Raw genomic sequence first — 13,243 nt, 5'->3', positions numbered from 1 at the left:
GGGGCTGGCATTCAGCCTCCACACCTTTTGGCCCCTCCTGACTCCCCACCAGAGGCTTGCGACAGCAGCGGTTTGCCAGGCAATTCCAAGCCTTTGTTCACGAAAGGCACTCAGTAAGGGACATCCTGTCTCAACAGTCCATGCCATCTCCCTTCAGCCTTCAAAGTCCAGCTTGAACGCTGCCCAGCGAGCATTCCCTGGTCCTGGTGGGACGGGCTACCCCTTCCGTCTTCTCCCCACAGTGCTTGCCATGGGCAGGAGGGGGAACCTGCCCTGGCTCACACCTGCTCTGTCCGTCCAGGCGTGGGGCTGGGTGTTTAACCCCACGACCGCCGTGAGGGGTGTACCCTCAACAGCCCCACCTCTGAGACGGAGGCTTCCTGGGGTGATCACAGGGTTGGGACGGGATGCAGCCCATGTCTGGGGCTAAAGCCCAGGTGGCTCCTCTGTGCCTGCTGCCTCCCTGGGCAGGTGGGCAGGGGAGGGGACCCTTAAGAAAGAAGAGATTGGAGGAGGGCCGGCTCCCTGTCCCAAGCCATGGGTTCCCTGGCCGGGGCAGACGAGAGGACAAGGATCTACACTTGATGACCAGGAGGGCTGGGTTCCCTCGGCACCTCTCCCTTGAAGGCCCGGCCACCACCACAGGTCGGCTCTGCTAGGGCTGGTCCAAGGCAAGCTGCCTGCAGCTGGGTTTTAGAAGCTGTTCTGCTTCCTATTTCCAGATGTTATGCCTTTCCCGTGCATCAAAACCAGAAGGAAATCCTGTTTGGGGAGTAAATAGGCCACAAGACACCCCCCCGCCCCACCCGCCGCTCTCCTGCAAGGCCATGGCCAAGTTCATCCACAGGGAGATGGAGCAGCAGCTGAAGCCGGCAGCCTCTCGGCCCCCAGCCAGTCCCTTTGTTCTTCCCTGTCCCGTGCTGGGAGGGTGGACGGACCTCTGAGGCAGAGGAGCTACGACTCACGTGCAGCGTGCTGCTGCTGACTTTGGATGGGTTGGCCGGTCTCTGGAGATCCATCCATCACCCCCCATCCCAGGTCTGCACGCCCGTCTGGCCAGCCTTCCATCCCAGCACAGTTGCTCCCCCACGCCTTGGTTTGGCCTGCACCCCTCCTGGGACACCTTCCCTTCCAACTCGCTGACAATTTAATTCGTACATTTTTCAAAAGTCTGGGATCTGCCGCTTGGTCTTCACGGTCTTCCAATACGGCCGGACACCTCCCCCGTCGGCGTCCGCCCTACTTTGCCGCCGCACGGGAGTGATGAGACCCTGAACGAGTGGGGAACTTCCATGCCCCCAGGCCTGCTGGCACTGTTCCCTTGGAAAGGAACACTGTTCCTTCCTTGGCTCACTAAGCAAACGTGGTGCTCAAGCACTACCTCCTTTGAAAAGCCTTTCCCAACCTCCCGGCTCCTCCTCGGTCCACACTCTGAGCTGGCGGGGAGAAGGTTTTCACTGCACCTCCACTACCCTCCCTCCACGTCTCCAGGCTGAGGCTTTGGGCTGGGCTGGCATCTCACTCATGGGGCAAAGGTGGGTTAGCAAGGTGATCCAATGGAGGTAAAAACAGGGGTTCTGTGCCTCGAGGTGCACATGCCTTCCTCCAGGGTTCATCATGGTACCCACACCTGTGCACCTGCCCAGGCTGTGCCTGCGTATGCCAGCCCAGCTGCTTGCCCCCACCCCCCTGAAACTTCCCAGAGCCGAGTCCCAGCCTTGGGTATAACAAGCAAGCAGCCCAGGGCACCGTGATGGGGGCGCTGTCCCTCAAGGTAGAACCAGAGGTAGCAGCAGGTGGGGAAGAGATGCTGACCCATCAGAATAGGTTCAGGAAGAGGATGCTGCAGGACCCCTGGCAGAGCCACACCCCCATCAGGGCAGACTCCCAGGGCCTTGAGGGTACACGGGCTTGGCTTGCAGATGCCTGCCAAGCCCCCAGGGCTTCTCCTTCAACAATCCCAGAGATGGGCTAACAGAGACAAAGAGAAGAGGACAAGGATGCTTGCAGGCTCAGCACCCGTGTGCTCACTCTGCTAGGCCTGGTACTGTCCCTGCTGGGATCGCATATCCTCTCCATTCCTCAGGGCAAATGTTCCTCTCCCACTGTCAAGCCGAGGCTGGGGGCGCAGAGACACAGCACAGCACTTTACAGACATGGACCCTGATGTGGGACGACCCGGGTTTGTGTCTTGATGGCTCCACTTGAGAGTGATCTCAGGCGAGTCCCTTCAACTCTTCAGCCCTGGTTTCCTCATCTGTCAAACAGGGTGCGTTCTACCAACTCCAGGGGGGTGGTTGTGAGGACCGCACAGGAAGTGGTCGTTTAGGTACCAGGTTCCTGCTCAATATCGTCATGGTAGCCATCACTCAGGGTCACAGGACAGGTACGTAGTGGAGTGGCATTCTGCCTGGGGTGGCAATGCCTGGGCCACCTGTCCCTCTGCAGCGCCGGAAAGGTGTGTGTATGTGTGTGTGCACGCGCATGTGTGACATCCCACTGGCCATGGTGAGCTCCCAAGTGCCCCCATGTCCTGGTTCTACTTCTCACTCCTTATCCCTCATCTCACTCTCCATCTTCCTCCTGCAGCCTGATATCCGGACTAACAGTCTCAGCACACCCTGGGTCCTCCAGCCCTTGGCTCCATCATATATATCAAGGGGGTATTGGCCTGGGGCCTGGGAAAGCAGCTGCCCCAGCACCTCTTGTGATAGGGGGGTCACCCCAGGGCTTTGCTGGCTCCATCTCTGAGGACAGGAACCCTGGACAGGTCTGCTCACCCACCAACCCCCACATCTGTATCCTGGGAAGCCAGGACCTAGCATGGCTCACACAATGGGAGAAGGGCCTGGTTTTGGAATCATAGAGCTGGGGCATGTGAGCTTCTCCTGAGCCCCTCTCTGCTGCCTTACAGCTGGCAGCCCTTGAGGCCCCTCCAGCTCTAATGCTTTATGAATCTATTTCTCAACTGTAAATCTAACCAGGTCACCCCTGCTCAGGACCCTCCAGAGCCCACTGCACCTTCTGACATCTGGTCAACCTCCTCAGCCTGGCATTCAAGGCCCTCCACAGTCTGGTGTGTCAGAGCCTGGGAGGAAGGGTCCAAATGTGGAAAATAGATGGCCCTGTGATCTTGGCAAGTCAGTGCCCTCCCCTTGGCTCAGAGTCTTTCTCTGTAAAATGAAGATGTGAGAAACCAGTTCAGCGTTGTTGTGGCAGTGGGGCAATACATAGATTCATATGTCACATAGGACACACTCTGAAAATGTCATCACTATTATTAGGGTGGTGGTGGTGGTGGTTACACCTGTCTTGCCCTCAGGGAGGACACCAGTGTGGGTCAGGTTTTACTGACCTAAAATAAAGAGCAAGGGGCCCTGGCTGATGTGTTGCCATTGATTGGTCTGGCCCTAAAACTCTTCCCACGCCAAGCCCGTAGAACAGTCTTTGGGTACCTCCAAGAGAGTGAGATAGCCTTTGGGATGGGAACGGCTTGAAGGGACCCCATGCATGGACTGTGGGGGGTTGGGAGGGCAGCAGGAAGAGGTACCCCACCACTGTCGTGCTGGGGGTGGGGGAGGGTAACAAATGCTGCCGGAATGGAAACCTGGATCTTGTTGGGGCAGAAATGGAGCCAACAGGCACATCCTAGGCTTTGGATCTCGGTTCCCCTGAGCGGGTAAAGGATGGGTTCTAAGGCAATGCTATGGTGACCCAAGGGTATAAAGATGCTTCCATGGGGTCTGTACCCCAGGGATACACATTTTTTTTTTCACTTTTTAGGAAGACTGACATTTCTCCCGCAACACCCCAGTCTCTGGAGGGTCTATGGCAGATTTTGTCCCGGGCAAACCCCTCCTTCCTGCCGTCATTGTCCGGGTGTTGAACGTGCAGAGCAGACCTTCTGGGACACACCACCCCCATTGCAACGGGGCAATAGGGGGAACTGTGCCCACTGTGCCAGAGGGCACCAAGCCTGAGCTCAGGTGCAATCAGAACTGTCATCTCTTCTAGAAAGAAGTGGCCCATTCATCTTCAACATAAGGTAACACATCAGACAAACCCCCAGCTCTGAGGTCCCTCGTGTGCCCCATCCACCCCCAGCTTTCTCACACCCCCATCACTGCTCACTCGTATCCCCATCACTTGTCATGAATCCGCCCAACCTCCCATCCACTCACTTCTTGGATTCACGCATTCATTCGTGAATCTTTTTGCAGCTGTTTCATAGCTTCCTGCTTCACTCAGCTGCCCCTGGGTGTAGCTGGGAGCATGCTGGGAGCTGAGACCTCAGGGCCACAAAGACCACAAAAGACATGTAACTACAAATGAAAGAGAAGGTATTCAGCCCTAAGAAGGGGCTGGTCTCCAGAGACTTCCAGCTAGGGGAGCCTAAGGGGTCGCTAAAGCATTCGCGGAGGAGCTGGGACTTGATATCTGGGCAGGGTTTGGAGAAACAGGGTGAAGGACACAGGGAGACTGGAAGGGGTGGTAAAAGTTCTGGAAACAGCTAAGAATCTGCTAAATTGGAATGAAAGGGAGTGGAAGAAGGACATATAGAAATGGGAGTTTTGAGGGTCCCTGCATTCAAACCCATGGAGTGGTGACACAATCTGGAGCAGGCAAGTTTGGGGATTTTTGGATCCCAAGCTTCCAGAGAAACCAGCTTGTGTCATCACTGATGCGGAGCTGCCCGTGGGGCAGTAGGAGGCCATTGACTTGGGGAACTCTGGTGCCTGAGCCGGAGACATATTCCCTCCTCCCTGACCCCTGCATCCAACCAGCTGCCAAGCCAGAGAAAGGCCACCTGTTAAACATCTTTCCTGTCCGCCCACTGCCCTGGTCCACACCCCCTGCACCGCTCGCCCAGGTGACTGCAGCAGCCATCCTGCCTCCCACCCTCCCCTCCCAACTCTTTCCCACATGATATCCAGTATCCAGAACAAAGCCTTCAGCCTGTATAGGTCTGTTTGAGTGTCTCTCCCCGCAACATCCTCCATGGTGCCTGTTGTCTCCTGAGTACAGATCCTCACCCCAGCATTCTGGCGGGTGTGACCTGGCCCCGGTAATGGCTTGGTGATGTCTGTGCCCGCCCCCCCTCCCCGTGTTTCAAAGTGGCCTGGGTGCCCATCCGCACTTTCCAGCTGATGACTTTGGGCAAGTTCATTTCGCTTTCCAGAGCTCAGACTCCTCATTTGTAAATGGGGGCATCAGCTGAGTACACCTGAGTACATGGCTAATGCCCCTGTGAGCCACAAGGCACACGCAGCATCCTGTGGCCCAGAGCCCTGATGCCAACCAGGGGCACACAGAGAATTACCTGGGCACTTTTTATTCAGGATGAATTTGAAAACACACCAGCTCACATGACCAAACACAACAGATTTATGGGGCTGGAAACAAAGGTTCACATGCCATGTGCAACAGAGAGGGTTGCTACTGTGCATAAGGGGTGCATGGAGAGGGAACAAGGAACAGAAGGGATATCTAACCATCTAAAAAGTCCTAAGAATGAAGAGTTCCCGTCGTGGCTCAGTGGTTAACGAATCCGACTAGGAACCATGAGGTTGCGGGTTTGATCCCTGGCCTTGCTCAGCGGGTTAAGGATCCGGCATTGCCATGAGCTGTGGAGTAGGTCACAGATGCTGCTCGGATCCCGCATTGCTGTGGCTGTGGCGTAGGCTGATGGCTACAGCTCCGATTGGACCCCTAGCCTAGGAATCTCCATATGCTGCGGGAGCAGCCCTAGAAAAGGCAAAAAGACAAAAAAAAAATCTGAGAATGAGAGGTTTTCTCTTACTAGAATGAATTAATATTAGTATGTGTACTATGCTGAAAGGGGGGGAATTCAGAATGATGTAAGTGACTGGGTGACAGCCTCTCAGTCGCCTGCCAGGGGCAGGGGCTGTGTGTGTTCCGTGTGGTGTGCCATTTAACCTGACAGCATCCTCTTCTGCCAAGGCTCCTTCCTAGCCCCACTCTGCAGATGAGGACACTGAGGCCCAGAAAAGCAACCTCACTGGCTCCAGGTCACACAGCCAGGAAGGGGCAGAGCTGGGATCGGATCTTGGGTCTGGCTGATGTGCAAGTCTGTTCGTATGTGTCCCTAACTGCTCTGGCCACGGCCTCTGGGACCCCTACAGAAAGCACCCCGCACAGGCTGGCACTTGGGGATCTATGACCATGATTTCCACCGGGGAGCACTCACACCCTGGCTTCCCTTCCCAGGCAAAACCTGGCCCAGCCCTGGATGCAGAGCCAAGGCTGGGAAAGGGGGACGCCCACCTTCCTCCCGGAGCCTCCGAGAGGAGCTGCCATCCCATGAAAAGGAAAGCCGGGGCAACACAGCGGAGAAGAGCAAGTCCGCCGAGGCAGCGCACAGAGCCTTGAAAGGCCCAGTTCCCACATGTGGGGCGTGTTACAAAAGAACATTCAAATAACGGGGAAAATACCCCGGGAACCGTGAAGCCCTGGACCATCTGGAGTTTTATAGTAACAGGCAGGGGAAAATCAGAATCTAATTGAAAAAAGTCCGCTGCAATCCATTACCGCTGCATGCAGCTCACAGAACCAAGGGCAGGAGATGAAAGACGCAGAGGAGCCGTCCTGGCAGCTGGGGAGGGGGCACCATCCTCCCGGCCAGGCCAAGCCCGGGGACCCTCCAGACTCTGGCTGGGGGAGGGAGAGGACGCTGGGTCCGACGTCAGAACCTGCAGGGCTGGGCATCCCCACTCCGCAAGCTGCCCTCTCTGAGCCTTTCCCGCATCTGTCAAAGGGCCAAGCAGGATCATTCAGGGTGGCCCCCATACTGGGCCCTGGGGGAGGATTGGGAGCCCCATTTCCTATGACATGCGGGACTGTGCCACAGGCCAAAGGCCGCAAAGTCACACAGACAGAAGTTTGTGGCAGGGTGCCCCCCCCCACCCCAATGGCCAGGGCAAGTTATGTCCCGTCCCCACCCTCACTCTCCTCTCTAAAATGGGGCCACCACAAACAGCTGCTGTCCATGCCCAGCACAGGAACTGGCACACAGCGGGTACCTCAGCAACGTCAAGTTTCCTCCCTACGGCTGACAGGGTCCAAGGAGGGGGAGGCCCCTTTTCTCACGGTCTGGCTAAGGATCTGGACACAAAGGGCAAGGAGGGGGATCAGGGCACACGGGTGGGGTGGGGGGAGGAAATGCCTCCAGTTTTGGCATTTGCCAGTGACTTGCTTCTAAACAAACACATTTCTGGTTTAAGGGTAAAATATATTGGGTTACAACAGTCTGGCAGGCCATTCGGGGATCAACTTCACATTTTCGTACAAACTTTTAACCTACTTTACAACAGTGATTTGGATGGGAGAGCTGCGTGGTGCCAGAGCCTTCCTCAAGATGTCAAGTAACTCTGTGCTTGGCCAGCTGGCACGGCCGGCCAGCCGGGAGCTGAGGTCCGGCCCTCAGTCCGCACCCTAGGAGGGGGACGCAGCCCTGCAGTCCCTGTCCTCTGAAACCCGCGGGGTTTCCACAGGGGTCTTCTCAGGGCCTGGGAGGGGAGGGCCCCGGGCTGGACTGTGCTCTGGGAGGGGAGGGTCCAGCCTTGGGCCCCCGGTACCTGCTGAGCGAAGGCACGAACGGGCAGATGGGAGCAGGAGGGAAACTATGACTGTAACAGCCCCAAACACCATCTCACCAGTCCCCTTAGGCCAGCATGGCAAGCCCCTTTGTCACAGAGGTGGGCAGCGAGGCCCAGGGAGTTTCTGTGAGAGGGACCCCAGCTGGTGAAGGATGGAGCCTGGGTTTGCCGGCAGCGCCCCTGTTCCGGAGCTGCTCCTGTCCTAGGCAGCCAGGATTGAGGGATGCCATGCGCTCCCAGGCCAGCATCTCCCAGCTCTCCAGGCCTTCATAACCATCACAAGAAGCTGGAGGCACACAAGAGACAGGCCGCAGGCCCCCCTGCCAGAGCCGGGGGCAGATTGTGCCTGCCCTTGGCGGGAGATTCACAAGCTAGCAGGGCGGGGGAGGGGGAGCTATAGATTCCCCCTTGCTTCCTCACCAGGACTGCACTGGAGGCTCTGGGCTGGGTCCTTCTGCAGCAGGAAGTCCCTGTCTGGGCAAGAAACCGGCTCCTGTTCCCAGCCAGTGAGGGCCAAGGGTCAGGCCCCCTTTCCAGGGCATGCGTGCATGTGTGCGTGCAGAGCCCCCCTGGAGTAGCGGGTGCACGGGGAGGTGGAGCCTGCTCACCAGGTGGCCAGCGGGATCCAGGGCTCCCTCTGCTGAGCTATGGACATCGTCTGAGGGGTGGAGAAGGGCTCAGCTCTCGGCCAGGGCCCAGCAGAAGGCAGACTGCACAGAAGGGCAGACACACACACACCACCAGCCCCAGACCAGAAATGCAGACACATACTCTGACACCTCTCCTGCCAAGCTAGCAAAGAGACAGAACCCCAGGACATCAACACACAGCACACATGCACACACGTACCACGACTCATGCCACACACACAGGGAGGCACACACACAATTCAACCCAAGGATTCCCAAGCCTCAGACCTCACCACAAGCACAAACACACAAAGTCCTGGGCTCCAGATACCCTGACACAGCCCCACATACAGCACAGGCAGAGACTGGCTCATACACCAGAACACAGATGGCCTCACAGTGGCTTGTGTGTGCACAGGAGGGACACTCACCCGAGACAACAGACAGTGGACACTTCCAAGAGACCAGGGGATACAGACATGTCCTCACACCAGTATCTCGAGACACAACACAGCCAGACCCACGGATGGTCAGGCTACCACACACCTCTCCATGGCTCCAGGGTACCCAGAAGATGGCGCTGAGGCTGCAGGTGGGAGGAGCCAGCCAAATGCGTGGTATCTTCCGACCTTCCCAGGGCAGCTGGCCTGGCTTGGCTTGGGGGAGGTTACACGTGGCGGGGGAGCACCCCCAGGCAGGACTGCAGGCCCCCCTTCGGCCCCGCCGACCTCCAGCCCGGTGCCCCCTCCCCCTTCCCCAGCTCCAGCCGCAGGCCTCTGCCCACACGGTGTCCTCTGAGGGTCCAGCCCTCCCTGCCCTTTTCGACTTGGTCAGGCCCCCCGCCCCCTGCCCCCTGCCCCAGTGCCCCCCAATCCTCCCCACTCCTGCCCTTCTCGCTCTGCCTGGCTGCCATCCCGGGGCTGCCTGTGTCTCACTGCTCCCCCTCTGTGCAGATCCCCACACCCCCTGGGTCTGGCCGGGTGCCAGCCTGGCCTCTCATCCCCAGGAGGGGAGGCAGGCAGGAGGGGGAGCCGGCTCCCTCCACGGACTGACCTAGAAGCAGAAGCACCCGGTCCATTTGCTGAGGAGACACACCTTTCCAGGTGGGTCAATGTCTGACCCAAAGAGCTGGGGGTGAGGCTGGTGAGCGCTGCCCCGGGACCAGGAGACAGGGGAACTGCGAGGAGCAAAGGGCTTCTCTCCAGCCTCATCCCCCTGCCAGATAAGCTTGTGCCTGCAGCCCAGCACGGTCTGGGGCTCAGGTCCAGTTCTTCCTCTTCCTGGCCCCCGAGAGCCTCAGTATGCTCCCCACGAATGGGTGACACTCCTGGCCTTAGGAGCTCATCATGCACATCAGGGTGTGGCCTCGATACGGGGCTCAGGACAGGGGCTCAGAAGACGTTAGTCCTCTTTTTGGCTCCTCTCCTGAACTCCAAGAAGACACAACAGAGTCCATGATGTAAAAAACATCAGGATCTAAAGGCCTGATTCCAGCCCTGGCTCTGTCATAGGCTACTGTGTGACATTAAACCAGTCACCTGCCCTCCTTAGGGCCACCTGTAGGTGGCAGCTACATTAATTAAGCCCCAGACAACTCACAGCATCCTGGGGCTGCTTGGGGGTAAAGGAGATCCAAGACATTCTATGCATCTCCTGAAGGAAAACTTCGGGGGGTCGGGTCAGTGGGAATCAAGACAATTGTACAACAGGCAAAGCTCCCTCCTGAGGCTGGCGGGGGGGAGGAGCGGGGGTGGGGGATCACCTGCCCCTTGTGCACCTGGGGCTCAGCTCCCATCAGGGATGTTCTATGAGGCTCTGGGCGCCTTGGGAGGGAGCAGGGGCAGGGCTGGGGGGTGTAGCTCTAGGGTAGTGGGGCCTGTGGAGTCGTGGTGGGGGCGGGGGGTGGGGGTGGGGTCACAGAGGGCTGTGCTTGGTCAGGAGGGAGCCCTACTGGAAGGAGGTGAGCGATGCCCCACCCCACGTTCGCAGGAACGACCAGGCAACTGCATGTTCATCCGTGCTGCTCAAAGGGTGCAAGATGGTTCCTAAGTTACCTTCAGGGACATCCTAGCGTCTAAGGATTTAAATTGGGTTGGACTTGACACCTGGGGCCCAGCAGGATAAACAGGCCAGGATGACCTGTCTCAGCATCATCGCCGCTCTCCTACTCAACCGCCCACCACGGATCCACTGGGAAGCTCCCAAGGGACTGAGCCTATGGGGCCACTCCCTGAATGGGGCCACGTGACCCCACATCGCGTGCTTCTTCACTGATCAAACCCAGTTCCTAGATTCACTGATCATGGTGGATGGCAGGAATGGTGACAGCCCAGCTCTCACACTGGAGCTGGTGAAGGAAGATCAATTGCCATTAGGAACCCATTACACAAACAAACAAATGAAAGCCACCCTATGGAAGGGATGAGAAGCTGGGAAGAGACAGGTCAAACTTTTCCAGTGGCCAAATGCCTCAGTCGGTAGGACACCTCTCTTCCCTGGTCCTACCAGCATCACAGCAATCACACCAGAAGCACGACCAGGGCTCCGAGGCTCAGGATGAGGGCTCCCAGGCTCACTCTGGGGCTTTTCGGCAGTTGGTAGCCACTGCTGATGCCCCCAACCCGCAAGTGACCCACTGTGCCAAAGACATCCAGCTGTAAGCTGGGCACCTAGCCACAGAGGTGTCCCCTGGGCCAGGCGTCCTGGGAAAATCCCTTTTCCTGCTGAGCCTCAGTTCTTATCTGTCAAATGTGTTTGTAGGAATAGCGCTGAGCCTCCACCCAAGGGCCTCGGGAGGCGATAACTTAGCAGAAAGCAGAGCAGACAGGAGACAGTCCCTGGCTTTTGGGTTTCAAAATCTGAGGCCTCAGGGCCGAATGGAAAGAACTCTGAACACAGGGATGAGTCACACATAGTTAATATTTCAGATGATTTTCTGCCATGAACCCATCTGAGAGTGCCCAGCACAGGGCCTGGCACACAGTGGGGTTGCATGAATATCTGCTAATGAAGGAAAGGAGTGTAGGGCAGGGCTGGGAGCCCCCCACATCAGTGGAGGCCAGGAGAAGCCTGGTTGGGAGGCCGCCAGAGCTCCTTGCATTCCCAGCCCTGGAAGATGCTCTGGCTGGAAAAGGGACACCGGAGGAAAAGCAAGATGCGGGGGGTGGTGGTGGTGGCAGGGCTCCCTCAAAGTGGGACCTGGTGTGCTATTGCACCCCCAGCTAGGCTTGTGGGGCTGCCTAGCAGGGCTCCTCCCAGGTGGGATGAACCCCCCCCCCATCATGGGCAGGGCTCCAGATGTCTCCAGAGGTCCCAGACCCAGAGGTTGAGCCCACACGGCCCTGAGCAGCCTTTCAGGTGGGCTCTGACCAAAGGCGGGGCGGGGTGCTGGACGGCTCAGCAGGTGCCAGCATGAGAAATGACTCTGGGGACCCCTTGGTTCAGAACTGGGGCAGGGATTTGTGGACTGCCTGAGAAGTGTTACCTAGCCTGGCGGGCGGGGGGGTGGGGACACACTCAGAACAGGAAGGGAGTTCAAGGACAATTTTTTTTTCTCTTATACTCAAGTCTGTGGACTTCCAATTCAGACCTGACATAACTAATACGGAGACCACTGTCTGCCTTGTCATGGGGATGTGGAAAAAGCAGAAGGGAGGAAAACTGCCCCTGAAGGGGGCATCTCTGAGTCTGTACGGCCTGTGTGGCCCCCTTTCTGGGCACTGCCCTCTGTGCTCTTCAGGGCACCCTGCACAGAAGGTGCTCTGTCGCCCTCTTTCCCGGAAAGCCTGGATGCAGGTGCCCAGGGAGTAGGGGCGGCAGCAGGACTGAAGCCAGGGCTGTCTGATGCCAAAGCTCTGTCGCTGTTGTCACATGGTGTTCCACTGAATTCAGACTGTTCTTCAGACTTAGGAAACATTAGGCCAGTTTCTAGAAATCACTAGAAACAAAGAAGTAAATGGAAAAGAACAAGACTGGCAATAATGGTGGCCACACCGTTTTTTGCATCCCCTGAGATTGTGGATTCCCCTTAAAAGGCCAATTCTCCAGATGTTCAGCCCAACACAGGCTGGAGAGTTCTAGAAGAGTCTGGGGGAGGCGTCCCACCCCTACCTGCCTGGGTGCCTGGGGGTCTGGAAGGGACGTGTGCCTTCTCCGGGGCCAGCCAGGCCGCCTGACTCTCATGGGACCCTTCTGTCCCTTGAGCAGGGGACCCTGGGGTCACCACACGAAAGAACGACCAAGTGAACTGAAAAAAAATTACAACCATATGACAGAGGAGGAAGGGGTCCTTAAGGAGGGACATGCTGAGAACCCGTGGCGGGGGTGGGCAAGGCCCCGCCCAGATGCCTGGCTGCACAGCCCGACGCAGGGGGACACCTGGAACTCATTAGCATTATGTCAGGAATAATGTCAAATTAAAACATTTAGCTTTGGCTTCTAAAATGAAGGAGGACAAAAAGAGAAGGATGCCATTGTGCTGAGCCACTCAGCTATGACTTGGGCACCAATCATTTACGGGGAAAAAAATCGCTGCCTTGTGCTTGGGCCCAGCTGGCACCCTTGAGCTGCCAGCGGGGGCTGAGGACTGAGAGCTGAGTCCCCATTTCCTGTCCTGGGCGCAGCACGTTGGGAGCCTGGGAGGGTGGGAGGGCCGGGGGTTCAGGGGAGGCCTTCTGACCACTCTCTCCCCATGGCAGCACCAGGCATAGGCCCGCCCTGCCTCCCTCCTCACTGGCCTGTCTCCACCCTGGCCTCTGCCCCCGAACCCATCTCTACCCTGCAGCCAGAGAAATTCCTCAGTTGCAAGCCTTCCCATGTCATGGCCCAAAACCCATCCATGGCTCCCTACTGCTTTTAGGATACAACCGGGCGCCCTTAGCCTGGCACGTCCAGATTCCCACCATCTGACTCTGCGGGCCTTCCGGCTGTGGCTGGCTCCCCACACTCCCTTCTCCCTTTTTGGTCTCCACTTAACACTGACTATTTGGGCTTGGAAAT

The 13,243-nt window shown here is 57.7% G+C and overlaps 1 protein-coding gene across 1 annotated transcript in view; it reads right to left on the bottom strand.

The window, feature by feature from the left end:
• Nucleotides 1–13,243, bottom strand: part of GLIS1 (GLIS family zinc finger 1) — an 88,994-nt gene that overhangs the window by 24,912 nt on the left and 50,839 nt on the right. The gene's annotated exons all lie outside the window — the stretch shown is intronic.

Source organism: Phacochoerus africanus, chromosome 8 (genome assembly GCF_016906955.1).
Source record: "Phacochoerus africanus isolate WHEZ1 chromosome 8, ROS_Pafr_v1, whole genome shotgun sequence".
Taxonomy (NCBI): Eukaryota; Metazoa; Chordata; class Mammalia; order Artiodactyla; family Suidae; genus Phacochoerus; species Phacochoerus africanus.
The sequence above is the reverse complement of the archived record's forward strand: the minus strand, read 5'-3'. Positions and strand labels throughout refer to the sequence as shown.